Below are 19492 nucleotides of genomic sequence, written 5' to 3' on the forward strand. Positions count from 1 at the left end.
AAAGCTACTTTCCTGATGCCTTCATGGCCGCATACACATGGATTGTGCATATGCTGCCATGGATAGGCACCAGGAAAGAAGAATTACAGAGAAGTAAGTTTTCAGTTTTCCATTTTAGAGCAGTGGTTCTCAGCCTCAGTCCTCAAGTGCCCCCGACAGGACATGTTTTGGTAATTTTTCTTAGCTAAAATAGCTGTCCAAAATACCAAGCCATTGACTGTGATTTAAAGCACTTGTGCAAGATGAAGGAAAACCTGCAAACATGGCCTGTTGGGGGTACTGTTGGGGGTACTGTTGGGGGTACTTGAGGACAGGGTTGAGAACCACTGATTTAGAGCACTGAGCTAAAATCTAGCTCAAGATAATGCTATTCTAATGGTGGCATTTGAGAGAAACCAAGTGAGTGTTAGAACCCCTGCTTGTCTTTTTTAGGTTGGGCTTTGTGTCCCTTTTCTGAAAATTGGCTTCACTTCCTGTCACATAGCCAAACAGGAAGTGAGGGTAAGACCCTACCAATGTCTTCCCTTCGGAACACACAGGTCAATCTAACTAGTGTCCCCTTTAGGCAAATTGCACTCTAGCACTTTGTTGTGTACACCCCAAATGCTGTTTTTTTATTTTCCTTGCATGTCTCCCTCAGATCTCCAGAAACTGCACTTCCAAGAGCACTTGTAGTGCAAAGTGGATTTGCCTTTAGTAAATAAACCCCAAAGTCCTAGATACCTAATAATTTGGGGTGTACACAGCAAAATGCTAGAGTGCAATTTACCTAGCGGGGAAACTATTTAGATTGACCTGTGTGTCCCCAAGGAAAGACATTGGTAGGGTTTTATCCTCACTTCCTGTTTGGCTATGTGACAGGAAGTGAATACATTTGAAGGAGAAACTGGCAAAATGTGGGAGGTGTCTTCACCCTACCAGGGGTGCAGACATCCCCAAAAGCTGACAAGACTTCTTATCCCTCTGCACTCTATCCCCAAGCAAAAATAAGAAAGGATTTAATTTAGTTTAACTTTGCAAAGACATATTCCTAAGTTCAACTGTGATGCATGTCAATGGCCCATTTAGACCTTGTTTAATAGAAAACACCAGTTGCCTTTCACAAGAAATATTTGTTAGTCCAGTCCTGGAAATTTGCTTTACTATTAATTTCCATAAAAATTGGGTTCCTGCAGCTAGATGCACCAAATGCATCTAGATGCGTGATCGCTGTGTATGTAAGATGCGCAACTGCTATGTGCATGGAGGTATGTACCCGTTGCGCATATCTGGTTTCCAGAAGTTCCAGAATTACATCATGCCCCTCCAGCAAGCTGCTTGTCCTTCTGTGAGTTTCTTCCCACCACCATGCCACTGTGTCACTGTGCTCTCAGGAAGAGATTATCCTTATTTGCAAATTAAAATAATTTTTTATTTATTTTTAAATGGGGTGGTGTTTGTGTGGGTCTTGTGTGTATGTCTAAATGATTTGGCCTCAAAACACACACCTACTTCCTGTGTACAGATTCACTTCAGGGCCAATGTATATTGCTTCCTACTTTAGTGTGTGTGTATATATAGATATATCTATAGATATATATATATATCTATAGATGCAGGTTCTTGTGTCCACCAGCAGAGAGAAGTTGGGTAGATGCAACACTCCCAATTCTGGAGGCATTATAATGGTCTAGCACAGGGGTCTTTAAACTATGGCCCTCCAATTGTTTAGAAACTACAATTCTCATCATGCCTAGTCATGTCTGTGAATGTCAGAGTTTTACAATGCCTCATAGTTCCGCAACAGCTGGAGAGCCATAATTTGAAGATTCCTGATCACTCTAGCATGTCTTGAAAAAAGGTGGTATCTCATGTGCCTTGTATAATGCCCAAGAAATATAATTTGGAAAATACAAGTGGGTCATGGCACATCTACATTCCAAATTTGGCACTTAAGATGGTCATGCACTATGCAATCTGATTGGCCAATCTCTGTACAACTCCATATTTAGGCAAAATAGGTAATAGGAAGATGCACTTGAACAATTAATTCAAATTATAGGAAATCAAACAGGCTGTTGCACTAAATCTAATTTATTTAGGATCTAACTGATTGTAGTGTATGGTCACCTTTAAAGATCAAGATCTGAACAAATTTATTTATTGGGTTTAGAAACACTTCTCTGTTCTTTGTAATGTACTGAAAAATTTGTGTAAAAAAAGAAAAAAAAAATTTCAAAGATATATTAGAAGTGATATAAATGAGATTAGCATCAAAAGGTTTAATTAACTGAGAACACCTACTAATTGCCTAACAAGACACATCCAATTAGATGAAATTAACCAATTGTATTGGGCATGCGCTATTATCAATGAGAAAACTGCAGTTACAGTTTACATATGCGGGTATTTATTATCACTATTTTGCGCTTCAATGTGCGCCTGTTCGTATGTTCGATGAATGACTTTTCCAGCGTAACAATTAATGTATAAACTGGCGCAGTGCCTTCTTCTTAGTAAATCACCCCCATTGTGTTTAATTAATTTAATTTAATGGACTGCCCTGCATGCAAGAAATGTGCAAAAAAAGTCTGCTTCCTTTTTAAAAATCATGCCGCACCAAAACACATGGTATTTTTGTTATCACGTATTTTGGCACATGTGTTGGCAAGATGTGTGGGGCTGCCATTAAGAATTAGGGCTGCACATTTTTGTCCATTGTGGGAAAGTGAGCAATTTTGCATGCATTCCCTTAAGCCTCGTACACACGGGCCGAAGGCCGGACGACATTGGCTGGTTCAATAAAAAACAGCCGACATTCGACCCATGTGTATGTCAGCTGGTCCCACAGAAGCCACTTGGCCAGCTTCTGTCGGACAAGCATGCTGGAAAACCAGCAGCCGGCCAGTTCCAGATCAGCGCTCTCAGCCAATGGCTGAGAGCACTGATCAGAGTATCCTGGCGGGGGGCGCTGTACTAATCATTAGGACAGCAGCTCCGACGGGACTGAACTATTAGTGTGTACCAGGCTTTAATCCACAAGTGTGAACATAACCTGTTTTTTTCTGTAAAATGCTGAAACTAACTATATAAAACAATAATAACAAATAACAATCTTAGGCTGACAAGCGTGTACTGCAGTCCTGATATACTGTAAAGGTACTTGAGAATAAAACACACAGATTAGATTTTTAACCTAAAATTTTTTCAGCCACGCTTTTGTGTAATCTGAAAAAGCTAATGCCTGTTATAACTTTCTTTCTCTTTGTTAAAACATCATTTTATGCCTCATTTCATAAATAATGCCAGAGATGAATAAAGGAACTACAGTATAACATTCACATTCTGGTGTTGAATAAAGTCTGCAAAGTTTCTTTTTAAGTGCAATTAAGATGTAACATAAATACGAAACACTGTACAATTGTAAAAAAAATGTGAATATGCAGCATAGCTGAAGGAAATAAAACCACGTGAAGATATTTTAAGAAAAGCTGCTAATTAGAAATGAGAAAATTGTGTGAAATTTGCTTTGATGACCAATTTGCAGAATCTTCAATTGTATCTGCTGAGGCAAGTTTTCATATTAGCAAGCGTTATATTATATTACATGCAAAGAAGAAGGCTTTCCTGTATAATTTAGAGAGGAAGAATGTCATTTCTCACTGAAAATAAAAATATGTGCAAATATAAACAGCTTGTACAAGTGTGGTTTAGAACACATAACATAACTCTTTCTGTCTTGCCTAAGAGCACACAACATGGGTTGTTTCCCGTTACTGTTGCCAGCATAAAACCCTCCTCTGTACGCTTCTCTTAAAGTGCATGTAAAAGCAAAAATTTTATTTAATTTTTTTTTTCTTTTGGATATAATGGGGAAGGGTTAGATCAGTGGTTGTCAACATATTACATATAAAGGAGGACCATCATTATAAGTATACAGTATATAAAGCTATGGAAGACTGTTACGCAACGTACACACGGTTGGACTTTTCGACCAGACTGGTCTGACGGACCAAGTCCGGTGGACAATCCAATCATGTGTGGGCTTCATTGGGCCTTCAGCGGACTTTTCCAGTCAAAAATCTGACGGACTTTAGATTTGGAACATGCTTCAAATCTTTACTTCGTAACTCCTCCAGACCCAGAAATCCGCTCGTCTGTATGCTAGTCTGAAAGACAAAAACCGACGCTAGGGCAGCTATTGGCTACTGGCTATCAACTTCCTTATTTTAGTCCGGTGTATGTCATCACGTACAAATCCGTCGGACTTTGGTGTCATCATGTGTAGGCAAGTCCGCTCGTTAAAAAGTCCATCGGAAGCCTGTCAAAAGTCCGTTGAAAGTCCATCGGAAAGTCCGTCGGACCAGTCCGGTCGAAAAGTCCGCCCGTGTGTACGCGGCTTTAGAGACTATAAACATATTAGAGCCCTGGGAGAGTCAGTGATAGAAAAGGATCTGGAGGTGCTTGTAGATCACAGACTTAGCTGTGGGTTTGCATTGCATGCTTTTGCTAAGAAAACTAGCAAAATACCCTCATACATTAAAAACGGCATATGTTCTAAAGATAAATCAATAATTCTACCCCTTTAGAATACACTGGTTCAGCCTCATCCTGAATATGCAGTTCAGTTTTGGTCACCAGTCCTCAGGAAAGATGTTGTTGACTTGTGCAATTCCATTGCACAGAGCAGGTAAGTATAGATATGTTTTTTTGTTTTTTGTTTTTTTTTTAAAGAGGAGGTTTGGGGTCACTCTTTGCAATTTCACTGCACAGAGCAGGTAAGTATAGACATGTTTTGTTTTTCCTTTATAATCACTTTCAGAAACGGGCAATAAAATGAATAAGGAAGATGGAGGATCTCGGCTCTGAGGAGTGATTACATAGATTACAGTTATTCACTCTGCAGAAGAGGTGCTTAAGGGGGGCTATGATTACATTGTACATACTATATTTCAAAGGTGACTTCAGTATCTGTGAAAAACTTTTTACTCTAAGATCCCTGAAAAGGACACGTGGTCATGATTTGAGGTTAGAAGAAAGGAGATTAAACCTTAGATTGAGGAAAGGGTTCTTCTGTTAGAGCTGTAAAATGTGAAACTCCCTCCCACATGAATTGGTACTGGCTGAGAGTATCAACAACTTCAAAAAACTTTGGGATGTCTTCATCAGGAAAGAGAATATACAGGGCTATGGGAATTGTTAGAGAATAAAAATCACCCATTCGTACACACAAATGACAGGGAGGGCCATCCTGATACCGGGTCAAAACAAGGGTGATCGCCTGCCAAGTATTCTGATTATGTATAAAATTACTTGTTATGACTCCCATTCTGTGCCTTATGAAAAGTTGCATTCTGTTGTCTTTGTTTATATTTACTTTGATGCAGAGGAGAACATTGGCCAAAGGGGGGGGGGGGTGAGTGTAGGCAGGTGCAGTCTTGCTTCCCTGCACAGGTGGCGCTGTTTTGGTAGCTAATAAGCAGATGGAAGGGAGAGCAAGGGAAGCTCTTGTTCCTTTGAGGCCTCTGTGGGTGTCATCAGGAGAGCAGCTGTCTGATTGGATGCTGCTGGCCTGAATGATCTCCATGGCTTTCTTTAGTGAGAGAAGTGCTAATAAATAGAACTGTCCCACTACCATTGGCATGCATTTGAGAAGTGGCTAGGTTAGGAAAAGGAGCCTGCTGGCAAGGGACAGTGTGTCTGGTGGGGGGAAGGACAGAGCAGGGACCTCATACCCAATTCTGCCAACCTATATACTTCATGGGGTTGGGTATCAAAATTACCTTCTGCTTTCTGGGTGTGCTTGCTGTCACACTGTCAATCAGCCACCTCCTTCATTAGATGTTGTCCTCTTTTGTCCTCTTGTGTCTTCTACCACATAGAGACTGTGCTAAAGCAATCCTACTATGCTGAGTTAACCATGATATTTAGGCCCTGTGACCAATTTGTTGGAAATACTAGGAGAGTTTGTGGTGCTATTAACAAGTGTCACACAGTAAATAAAAACAGTTCAATGTAGGAGGGCTTTGTACAGCAAGTCAAAATCATAAAACAACACACTATTATTTACATTGTTGATCCATCTGATTCCTCCTACAATGAAGAAAGGAGAGGAAATAGTAGTAATTTATTATTTAGGAATGGGTCTGCATCAGCAGCAGATGATTCATGGTGGGGAATGTTCACTGACTGTGGGATGGGTTTTAACCCTTTCACCCTCCCATCCTCTCCTAAACAGCTGATCTATACCTTGTCTCTGCAAATTATATTTATATTAACCCTTCACCACCCATATCCTGCATATCCTCACATTAATCTCCTTCATCTCCATCTTCTCACCGTATGTAACTTGTACATTAACCCTTTCACTTCCTTCTCCCTTTGTATATGATCTATACATAAATGTATCTAGTGCAGCAGTACCAATTTCCATGTTTTAACCACTTCGATACCAGCATGTTTCTTTATTTTCAAAGGATTGTAACAAAAATTGAGATCACCTTGGTTAGTCTATTTTGAAAAAAGGGGTAATACTGGCCTGGAATTTTTATTTGAAATGTTTTCTTTTAAAAGTTTTGATTTTATAGTAAAACAAGGCAATAGTTATTAAATACCACAATAAGAAAGTTCTATCTGTCCAAAAAAAATGATAAAATGGATTTGGGATTAGTGTTGCATAAGCAAGTAATTGTCAGTCAAACTATTACAGTGCTGAACACTGAAAAATGGCCTAGTAATGAAGGGGTATTACAGGCTTGTACCCAAATGGTTAATGTCAAACCATGACCTGTTTGTGAATGTGTGAAAAAGATAATGCTTGAACAGTACATGCATGACAAAGATGGAAATTAATTATTTAATTTAGGACCCATACTTGATTTGATTGTAGCCGTATTAGTGCAATTGTGACAGAGAAAATTGAGTACTGTCCATGATACTTTTTTTATTTGCACTAACATACAATTTTTCAGGACAAGCTTTCGGGGTATGTCTCCTTCTTCAAGGTCCAAGCAGTACTGACAGATTACAGATTGGTACGACAGATTAAACTAGATTTTCAGCGGTGGGATAAAGAAGTCTTTACGTGGTTTGGTAGGATTAACATTATCAAAATGAATGTAATGCCGAGATTGCTATACTTATTCCAGACCCTACCTATAAAGCTCCCCTCAGGGTTTCTGAGGGACCTGAGATCAAGATTTGTGAGGTTCATATGGGCGGGCAAGACAGCGAGAATACGCAGAGATATTCTGACATTACCAAAGGAGAGAGGAGGGGTGGGATTTCCGGACCCGGTGGGTTATTATGAAGCATCACATCTAGCACGGGTAGCAGATTGGTGTGTACTACATAAGGAAAAGCCTTGGATACATATGGAGCAAGCAGTGATCGATATACCCCTGGAGGGATTAGCATGGCTTTGGGAGGTAGAGATACCACAGGCGGCAAGAAGACACCCCATTGTGGGTGCTACACTCCAATCCATCAAAAAGATTTTTAAGAAAACTAAGATGCCGACTCATCCAAGTCCCATGATACCAATCCTGGGCACCTCGGCTTTTAAGCCAGGTCTTATAGACCAAGGTTTCAGGGATTTGAGGAGAAGAGGCATTAGCAGGATCATACATTTTTCAATTGGCAATCATGTGATGACTAAGGGGGAGATTGAACGGGTGTTCTCGTCTGACCTAGATCCATTTAGGCAAATACAGCTTAATGCCTTCCTTCGATTAATTAAGCAACGAGTGCCGATGGTACGTACTCCATCTAGGTTTGAACAGATATGCCTAAAGGGTGAAACATTGAGACATTCACTCTCTTTTATGTATGCATTGTTGACGGAGTTAGAAGCCCCACAAGAGTTGGCCTTTATACAAGCATGGGAGAGAGACCTCGGGGTTACGTTCTCTGAGACACAGAAAAATAAGATCTTTATGTTTACGCACAAGGCATCAATGGCAACCAGATATCAAGAAGGGGGTATAAAATCTTGGCTAGGTGGTATAGAACCCCGGAAGTACTGAATCGGATGTTGGCGCTGCCAGGGGGCAGAGGGCACCATGTTACACATATTTTGTGAATGTAGTGAACTGAAAGAATTTTGGAAAATGGTCTCTGAAACAGTAAAAGAAATTACAGGTGTGTCTCTTGGTGAAAACCCTGCAGCTTTTTTGCTGCATGATATTCCGTTATCTATTGATAAATATAAAGAATCTCTCTTAAGGCACCTGCTTACAGCAGCAAAAGCTTGTATCCCGGCACTCTGGAAAAGCACGGTAGCTCCGACTAAATTACAATGGATTAGCAGAATAACAGAGATCCAACAAATGGAAAATCTTACCATGACGCTGAGAGAGCAAGAAGACAGGTATCGGGAAGTCTGGACTCCCTATATTACATACAGGGAGCAGAATCCCTAAATAAAATTTCTAGCGGGGGGAGGGGTGGACGGTATGATGGGGCAAAATATTAATTTTTAATTAATTAATTAATTAATTAATTTTTTTTTTTTTTTTTATTGTTCTCTTTTTTCTTCTTCTGTGTCTTTTTTTTTTTTGGGTGTTTTGTTTTTTGGCTTTGGAGGATAATCAGGGCTATCCCTGGTTAAGGAAAATGTAATAAGAGTAGGAATTATTACGGGTATGTATTAGAATAATAAGAAGGCAAGATGAAATGATGAGTTTTTTGCCTAAAGACAACATAATTTCGTCATAAAGGTGATAGTAATTGGCGATTTTCAAGAAGATAATATATTGTTATATTGTAAAATAGACGATGTAGGTGATGATGTACTCATATGTAATATTGTACTATTATTATTGTGGAAAAACGAAAATAAAGAATTTATAAAAAAAAAATTGTATGTTAGTGCAAATAAATAAAAAAAGTATCACGGACAGTACTCAATTTTCTCTGTCATTTAGGACCCAGAAAGGTAAGTGTCCGTGGTGCATGAGTGCCCACAAAGTTTGCCTTATAAGAGATTGATTTCCTAAAACATTGCAGTGGAGGTCTCTAAACTTTTCCAGAGTGAGGTAATTATGTCCCAGAATACCCCAATTGTTTGTGACGTTATATAGTTTAACTGGTACTATTGGGAGTGTTACAAGATTATCGGTGATCTGAGTGCAAGGTATGACAAAGATGTAAACAAAAACACAAACAAAAGAGGGCACACCAGCCTAGTGCATTATCTTTTAGTACATTTATTCAGAAAATATAATAAAAACTACTCACAAAAGTAAGAGACAATCACGCTTAAAAAGGTTATAAATGTTTATAGCTATATTTATATTTAAATTGGGTTTAGATATACATGTGTATACACACCAAAGCATCCACACATATACACACACACACACATGCACACACACGCACACACACATATACATATATATATATATATATATATATATATATATATACACACACATGTATGTGTGCGTGTACATGGGCAGCACATGCACCCTATTAGGAATTAGCCCACATCCACAGACGGATCTTTCACACGTGTGTAAGATCCATCTGTAGATGTGGGCTAATTCCTAGTGGGGTGCATGTGCTGCCCATGTACACGCGCACACACACACTCACACACACACACACACACACACACACACACACACATATATATATATATATATATATATATATATATATATATATATATATATATATATATATATGTGTGTGTGTGTGTGTGAGTGTGTGTGTGTTTGTGTGTGTATGTGTGTATGCTTTGGTGTGTATACATCTGTATATCTAAACCCAACTTAAATATAACTATAGCTATAAACATCTGACTAAAGTCTGCCTCCTTTCTAAGACCAGCCTTCACTTTGGGGGAGGAGCTTTAGAGTAGATCTGGAATGCGTCTCCCAGAAGTACACATGTATAAGTAGCTACAAGAGAACAACATTATTAGGCTCTGATGTAGAAGGAATACCTTCGAAATGCATCAACCAGCAGCGGTTTGTATGTCCACTCTCCAGGACTCAGAGACTGCAATCAGTAGATAGACTGCCATATGTCAAAGACCCTTTTAAGCATGATTGTCTCATACTTTTAGTTTTTATTATATTTTCTGAATAAATGTACCAAAAGATAATGCACTAAGCTGGTGCTCCCTCTTTTCTTTGTGTTTTTGTCTACTACTAGGATATCCCTATCTTGGAGTGCAGCAAGGCCGAAAGCCATTATCCAATTTGATCTTTTGGATCACCTAGCCAACACACCTGTGCGCAAGAGTGTTTGCTTTTTTGTTGTAATGACAAAGATGTAGCCTGCAGTATCTTTATCAAAGAGGAGACACAAGACACTCTTGCTCACTTGCTTTCCAAGTTTACCCAGATGCCGACCGTCCCACATACATTTACTGCAGCAGAGTGGCCGCTCTGGGCAGAATCACGTACCTGTACGTGATTCTGCACACCTGGGTATGGGGCACACACACGTGCCACCGGTGAACCGCTCCCACTTTGATTGGACACAGCGGGAGCCAATCAGTGGGTCCAGCGGACGCAATGTCTGCCGGGACCTGCCGATCGTTGGGGACACAGGCAGAGCGGCAATCTGTCTATGTAAACAAGGCAGATAGTGGTTCTGTGACAAGGGAAGGCAGCGATCCTGTGTTTCTGCTAAGTAGAAACACAGATATCTGCCTTCCCACAGTACAAGCACCCCCCACACATATAGCAAGCACTCCCTAGGAACACATTTAACCCTTTCCTGCCAGTGCCATTAGTACAGTGGCAGTGCATATTTTTTAGCACTGATCACTGTATTAGTGTCACTGGTTCCAAAAAGTGTCAAAAGCGGTAGTTAGGGTCAGATTTGTCTGCCACAATATTGCAGCACCGCTATAAGTCACTGATCATAGCCATTACTAATAAAGTAATAAAAATAAATAACAATTTCAAAAATATATCCCATAGTTTACTATAACTTTTGCGCAAACCAATCAATATACGTTTATTGGGATTTTTTTTACCATAAGTACTTAGCAGAATACATATCGGCCTAAATTGATAAAGAAATTAGATTTTTAAAATTTTTTATTGGGTGTGTTTTATAGTAGAAAGCAAAAAATATTGGGGTTTTTTTTCAAATTTGTTGTATTTATTGTTTATAGCACAAATAATAAAAACTGCAAACATGATCAAATACCACCAAAAGAAAGCTCTACTTGTAGAAAAAAAAGAACATACATTTTATTTGGGTACAGTGTCGCGCGACCGTCAGTTAAAGTATTGCAGTGCTGTATCGCAAAAAATAGCCTGGTCATGAAGGGTATAAACCTTCCAGAGCCGAAGTGGTTAATGTGAACTTGGTTTCAGTTTCCTGAAGTCACACTACAAATCATTAGAGCTCCCTCTAGTTGCAGCATAGTAATAGCATTACTGGGAGGCTTTATTTATTCACTTGCTACATGAGGCAAAAAGAATCTGGATCGTTTTAACTTGTTGGTCCCTCTTATGTAACATACTAGGTCTATCTTCCACTTCTAGTCCCTGTTTCTCAGTTTTTAATAGGGATGGGTAGAACACCCCCCTGATTTGGTTCACACCGGAACATGCGAACAGGCAAAAAATGTGTGCGAACATGCGAACCCTATTAAAGTCTATGGGACATGAACATGAAAAATCAGTGCTCATTTTAAAGGCTTATATGCAAGTTGTTGCCATAAAAAGTGTATGGGGACCCGGGTACTGCCCCAGGGGACATGTATCAATGCAAAAAAAAGTTCTTAAAACAACTGTTTTTTCAGGAGCAGTGATTTTAATAATGCTTAAAGTGAAACAATAAAAATTAAATATTCCTTTTAAAAAAAAGTGCCTGGGGTTCCCTTAGTCTGCCTGTAAAGTGGTGCATCTGTCTAATGTGTTTTACAGTGCTGCAGCAAAATGACATTTCTAAACGAAAAAATGTCATTCAAAATTGCTTGCGGCTGTAATGTATTGCTGGCTCCCCACAATATACTGTAGATAAAAATCTATGAAGCTCTACAAGAAGATTTAATAATACATATAACACACAGGGGTTTATTTACTAAAGCTGAGTGCAAAATCAGGCTCACTTCAGTCTGCACTAAGATACATTTCGTATTTTAGGCATCCTCTGCAGCAAAGGTTTTTGGACATGCAGGAAAGGTTGGGAGCTAAAGGATACCTGATTGGGCAGGTGGAAACTTAGATACAGAAAACCGAGGTGGAAGATCAACCTAATATATTAACTAAGCTGGTAAGAAGGGTCAACAAGTTATCAGTTAAAGTATAAAACAAGTTAAGTATACAATATCATAAACAAATTGAGGTTTTCTGAGACATAACTACCTCACTCTGGAAGAGTTTCAGTGACCTCCCCTGCAGTCTTTTGGGAGGGGTAAATCAAATTGTTATAGGGCTCATGCGCACTGCAGCACAAAGGGGCTCAAAGAAGCGGCTCCTACAGGCTTTTGAGCTCTTTTGAGCTCTTATTTTTTCTGCCTGGAAACTCCCCTTCATGTTAGCCTATGTGTCCATGCACACTATGGCTTTTTCAGAGAAGCTAGTGCCACAAAGAGCAGCTTTTTGTTTTGTTTACACAGTGGTTAAGAAAATAATATCTAGGAGGGTTTGTGAAAAAAAAACGCTTATGCTCAAAAAAGCTCAAAGTTCAAAGGAGCTTGAAGAAGCTTGAAAAAGCTCAAAAAAAATTCACAAGAGCACAAAAAAGCACAAGCTTATTCAAGCTGAAATAAAAGCTCAACTGCCTGTAAAAGCAGTTTTTTTTAAGCTGCAGTGTGCACAGTGTGTGGTACAGGTTGACACACCTTTCTAGGTATTAATCAAAATCATTCATTTCCATTAAAGGGTATTTCATTTGTCAAAGTCCATTTGTTGTGTATAATATATATATATATATATATATATATATATATATATATATATATATATATATATTTGTTACCCAGGGCTTAACACTTTTTTTTACAATATAAGCATTCCTTGTACCAGTTGAGCTTTCAGATCATTGATCAGAGGCCCTGATCATGTAGAGGAGGTGACAGGTAATTACAATAAAAACATAGGTAGGTACAATGAATGACAGACCTTCATACGGTTCAGCTGGAAGGTTTCAGTGTAGATTTTTATTTGCATTTATTAGGCTAAGTTCTGCATGGTAGCAATGGGGTTGATTTACTAAAACTGGAATGTGCAAAATCTGGTGCAGGTGCACATGGTACCCAATCAGCTTTTTACTTCAGCTTGTTCAATTAAGCGTAAACATTTTTAAAAAATCTGGAAGCTAATTGGTTTCTATGCAGAGCTGCACCAGATTTTGCACTCTCCAGTTTTAGTAAATAGACCCCAAAATTTTATTTCTTTCTTTTCTTTTAGGTACATTCATAGAACCAGGATTATGATTTATGATTATGATTCCATTTATTTATCATTTAGCTTAATTGGTTACTATGATAGTTAATTGATATACAGTAGGTAACACAGGCTTTGTGTCTGGTAGTATTTATTTTGCATGTTGATACATTATGCTGTACGTGTGCTGCAGGTTGTATGTGAGGTGCTGTAGATTAACTCTTCTGTGGATTTTCTATTTATTGGGGTCTGGGTATACTCTGTACATGCTGGCACTGCAAAGAATTTAAAAGGTGGGTGCTGCCTACATTGGTGTGACACCATACTGTGTATATATAGATATATATCTATATATATATATATATAGATATATATCTATATATATATAGATCTATATCAATATCTATCTATCTATCTATCTATCTATCTATCTATCTATCTATCTATCTATCTATCTATCTATCTATCTATCTATCTATCTATCTATCTATCTATCTATCTATCTATCTATCTATCTATCTATCTATCTATCTCCACACATACATAGCGTTATGAAATGCATGCCTGTGTCACAAACATGAGTCATTGCACTCTTTCTATTGCTTAAATTGAGAAAGCTGTGTTTTAAAAGTATCTTACAGCATGTGCTAAAGGAACTCATTAAGCTCAAAAGCATCACTTACACTATCTTACAGTGCTGAACTGATGAAAAATTCATGAGACATAAAGTTTTCATTTGACTATACCATGAAAGTATTGCCAGTGACAATAACCTGTCACCATTAATTATGGGCTATTTGTGCTGCAGCTGTTCTTTCTCATTGGAAATCTGTCATGGCCTTAGTATAAGAAAGCATTCACCACAATAAATGTGGGACAAAAAGTGAATGTGTGAAAAGCAATATTGACTAAAACTAGGAATTACCAGTTTACCTTTATGGTGTTCTCAGTTTCATATATTGCAATAATACTATTTTCTTTTGTTATTTCAGAAATCCAGCTCATGGATATGTTGTTGTATAGTGTATTATTTAAACTGAAGCTTGCAGTTTTATTCTTTTTTTTTTCCTTAGGCTAAGCTTAATGCTTGAATGAGTGCATTTCATTTATAACGAAAATGAAATACAAATGTTTTTTTCTTCCTACTATGGACCTCTTGTTTGTTTTCTCCCTGACATATAATATGCTAACAGCATTCCTAGTTACTCCCTGTTACGGCATAGACTACAGATTTGTTTTAATATAATATGCAAAGAAGTTCCAGGTTTACTTTGTCAGGATAGTTATTTAGAATGACGTCCCTACAGTAACAAAATAAAATTTCAGTAGGCTCATCCATCCACATCTTTTTTAATAAAACTTTATGTTTATTCAACGCTGTTCCTCAATGCACAAAATGAAATGGCATTATATGCCAAAATTAGATGGCTACAGAACTGGGTCAAAATGATTTACTCTACGTTACCACTTAAAAAGAAAGAATGCAACATTTGCTGATTATAAGGCAGACATTTCCATAGCTGCAAGATACAGTCTAATGGCTAGAGTTTAGAATTTTGTTACAGACACGTTGCTGAACATAAGACAATTTTCGTTATATCACATTTTCCTTTGTGATACTTTTTCCTGGTTATTAAATTGATATTAAAGCGGTGTTCCACCCACAATTTTTTTTTTTTTTTAAAGTCAGCAGTTACAAATACTGTAGCTGCTGACTTTTAATAAGGACACTTACCTGTCCAGGGATCCCGCAATCTCGGCCCTCCGAGGCCGATCCGTCCATTGAATCTGGTGCAGGCACCGCCATTCTAACTATGGGAAACTGGCAGTGGAGCCTTGTGGCTTCACTGCCTGTTTCCTACTGCACTTGTACGAGTCACGCGGCACTTTGTGAATGGCCAGCTGTCTTCTGGGGGACACACAGGTCCCAGAAGACAGCGGGGGGGCTCGCTGCACAAAAGGATATGACGTCCTGCGCCGCAGACCGGGTGGATTAGAAGTACACTATGTACTTTCTAAAAAGTGGGTGGAACTCCGCTTTAATGAATATACTTTTTATCTATTTACACTGCTGAAATACCTTGAAGAGAACATTGATGATTGAAATTGTCAAGTTTTTGTTTCCAATCAATTTAGATGCCCCCCTAGTACTTGCTACAATATCTGGATTTTGTTCGTCTCCTTTCTTTTGCAGGAACCTGTGGAGCCACCGATTCATACATAATCCTTGCTTATTGTGTGCTTCTATGCAGTTTGCACTGAAATAAATTGAAGGGAGTGACACAGAAGTTACATCTTGCTCCAAATATTTATTACACTGACAGCACACACAGACATTCCCCCCAGAAGCCACAACTCTAACATGTTTCACTCATCTCAGGGCTTAATCATAGGGATCAGTGCTGTGTTCATGAATGCAAACATGAAGCTCCACAACAAGCCACTGTCTTTCTTCCTATCTGCTCATTCCATCAGGAAAACTGAGGGACAGCTGCTGACTGCATTGTCCCTCAATGACCTGATTCTAAGTAGGTGTGCTCCCTACTAGGAAATTGGGGGAAGCTGTGCTTAAGGACCCGAGGTCACAAATAAAGTATGTTTCTGTGTCATTTTATACAGTGAATTGTGTGATGGGACACATTTACCTGCAATTACTGCAATCCATTATTTTAAAAAAGACCTTAGAGTTTAACGCTAATTTAAATTAGCATGCCACATTTGTCTGTTGATGTGAGTCTGTTATTTTTCTGAGTCTTCACACTCTTGGTTCAGTTAGGGTGGCCATACATTATACCAGTGGTCATCAACCCTGTCCTCAGAGCCCACTAACAGGCCAGATTTGCAAGGTAACTGAAATACATCACAGGTGATATCATTTGCTGCTCAGTGATTGCAGTATTCTAGTCTGCATCTCCTCAAGGTAATACATAAAACCTGGCCTGTTAGTGGGCCCTGAGGACAGGGTTGATGACCACTGCATTATACAATTGTTTTATTCAATTTCCTTTAGATGTACCTTTAACTATGTAGTGCAAGGGCCCGCCTGATTGCATACAAGTTGAAAGTGTTTAGGTTTAACCTCGTATTATATGGTTTTGGTAAATCTAAGGGAAAACCATACAACAAATTGTATAATGTATGGCCTGGTTCTGTATAAAGTATTTGTAATATTAATAACATTGCCTAGCCTGAGCCATAGGTTTGATTTATCAACATGCCTCTTTGAAAAACAATGACACTGATTTTGGGATTACCTCATACAGATACAGAAGCAAAGATTTAATGTTTCTCTTCCATTTTACTCTATTTCACAATACAAAAGTGGCCTCATTCACCAAACGAGCATGCATCTGGTGTTTCAGACGCATCCTTGCAACAATGCAATGTCAAACCATGATTGTAATATATGTCATTTTGTTAGAGCAAAAACAAAAACAAGACAAAATGGGCATTAATTCCTTTATCTGCTGTTGGGGAAAGAGGTGAGACCATTTTGATCATTTCGGAAGAATGCCAAAGTTGATTTGCACCACAAGTGGACCTACCTTATTAGGCATAGAATGTATTAGCACTGAATCCATGCATTCCCATGCTGAATACCATCTGCACAGCCACAGCACAGGAAAAAATGCCTCCTAAGGAATGTAAATTTACAACAACATATACAGTGAAGGCACTGTATTAATATTTACCGGTATATACCGTGAGCATTCCACATTTGCTGTCCACTATTTTGCATTGTATTTTACAATTACTCTGTATAAAATAAACTATTGAATGTCTTGTATTGCAATAGTCACACTAATTCAAGAGATCAACGACACCCTCATCCCTAATTGGAATGTGTAGAAAGAATTGGGAAATGGGGGATTTTTATGGTGCCACAAATAGAACAACACATTTAATAAAAATTACAATGTTTTATTAATAGAAAAATATAAAACAGAAAATTTGCTGAAATACCTTAAAACAAGAAAAAACAAAGGGAGCAAAATGTGTAGGTCTTAGTTACCTTAAATTAATATCAAAACCGTGCCCAGAAGGGGGATTATAGCATCTTCCCGATGTAGGTGATGAAGCAGGTTTTATATTAACAGATTTGAAGCCTCCAGACAGAGGGCATAAAGCTCCAAACAAAATGGCCAGAGAGAATTTTAGGCTGACAAGAAAATCAAGCCCCATCTGGAAAGCAAGGGATATCTAATTCATTCAATAGAAAGTGCATTGCAAAAACTAAATAAGGCAAGAAAACTGGAGAAAGGCTCCATATCAAGGGGGAAAGAAACAGTCCCATCCAATGAGGCATCAATAAAGTGTCATAGTGAGTTTTAGATCACCAAAAAATAAAAGTCCAAGTGACAATAGGTATATTTCTGTAATAGCGAAGAGGGGTCCACCACCAGAGAATAGAAGGGGTTGCTTCTTACCAGAAGGCCATGACCCCCCACCACAGAGGGTCACAGCAAGCAGAAAACTTTAAAAGCCAAAGGATGGGAACTGCCAGTGGTGTCCACCAGAGGTCATCTCAACATCAGCCACACCAACGAACCCATAGCAAAGGTATCATGGAATATAGAAGGGGCTCACATAGTGTAAAACTGATAAAATTTATTGAAATGTAATAAAATAAATGAACACTTACAAACGTAATTGATAAAACAGCCTTAAGTCCGGCTCCGTGGCCACCGGAGCTCGGACAAACCCGTCCTGCTGGAATACAACTCGCTCGGGGGTGACGTCAGCGCGTCGTCTGGCTCCGCCCTACGCGTTTCGTGACATCATCACGTCTTCCAGGGGCACAGGCGGCGCGCCGCGTCACCTCCCTTAAGTAATAACATAATAGAACCAAGCCTCGCTGTGGATCACTCCACACCATGGGTCATCCAAACCACCGCACACACTTCCGGCATTCGGATGCGCTCCACGGTGTGAGCGATCAACAGGGGCTATACGGTCCCAGCAATACACACGGACCAACAAAACATATATGGAATCCTATGCATTAAACATGACCAAATTAAACATTGTGCAAATGAACACGCTGCCCAATATGTATATATAACTAAGTATAGTGTACAAAATAGGATAAAATAAAATAAAATAGATAAACAGTTCCCACGTAGCTTGGCAATGTTGGATCTTCTGATTGGAAACAAAAAATCCAAGTTAGGTGGCTAAAGCCAATCAGACCTGAGAACCAATCAGATCTATATGGGACTGTAGTGTTCCACAAAACGGCCTCTATCTAGTTGCTCAAAGAGTGAATTTATTACATCTTCTTCATCCCTATAGTCTCGGGGTTACAAAACCGGAAGTGGGATAATGTGTTGAATGTAGTCTCCAACCAACATCATTCACCACTGGCACCATCTAGTGGATATAATAGAAAGTACTACCAGCAACTAAGTACTGGATTAGATTCCCAATAAATCTCCACCTGGCGTAGACACTACCAAGCGGATATTATGGAAAACACAGAAAAGTTATGTAAACCCGAAATCCCAGAAAGTAACAGGGAGCAGAACCTCTTTGGGAATAGAACTTAACTGAAACAAATTAAATTCGTATGCTGTACAGATAGCTAATGAGGGTTATCGATGGTATACAAAAAATTGCAGGTGATGGTATGTATATGACATGCAGTATAACCCTATAGACACAGACGTCAAAATGCATTGAGAGTTGTTAATAAACGCATTGACGTCTGTGTCAACATTTAACCCGAAAGGGGCATAGCTTTTAAGTCTGTGAATCCACGACATTTCACATTTAGAAATTTCCCTCACAAGGGAACTTCCCCTCCAATGTGGTCTGTACTTGTCGATACCAACGTACAAAGTATTGGAGGGGTCCCTACCATGGACCTCGTCAAAATGCCTCGACACGGGGTGCTTATCAAAACCACGAATCTTGGTTGAAAGCGGTCCCCTTAGGGCAATATACACGCCTATGGCGGAACTGTACGGAAATTGAGACTTTTGACAACCAAGCAACTATCTTAACTGAGAGATTCATTGAGAAGGGATACGATCAGGTTACATTATCGAGATCGCTGGAACAAGTGAGGAACAAAGATAGATCCCTATTATTAAACACAGGTCAACGTCAGGAGGCTAAGGGTGATTTTAGTCTACCCTTTATCACCACATTTTCCACTC

The sequence above is a fragment of the Aquarana catesbeiana genome, linkage group LG05, assembly GCF_042186555.1.
Source record: "Aquarana catesbeiana isolate 2022-GZ linkage group LG05, ASM4218655v1, whole genome shotgun sequence".
In the NCBI taxonomy this organism is placed as follows: domain Eukaryota; kingdom Metazoa; phylum Chordata; class Amphibia; order Anura; family Ranidae; genus Aquarana; species Aquarana catesbeiana.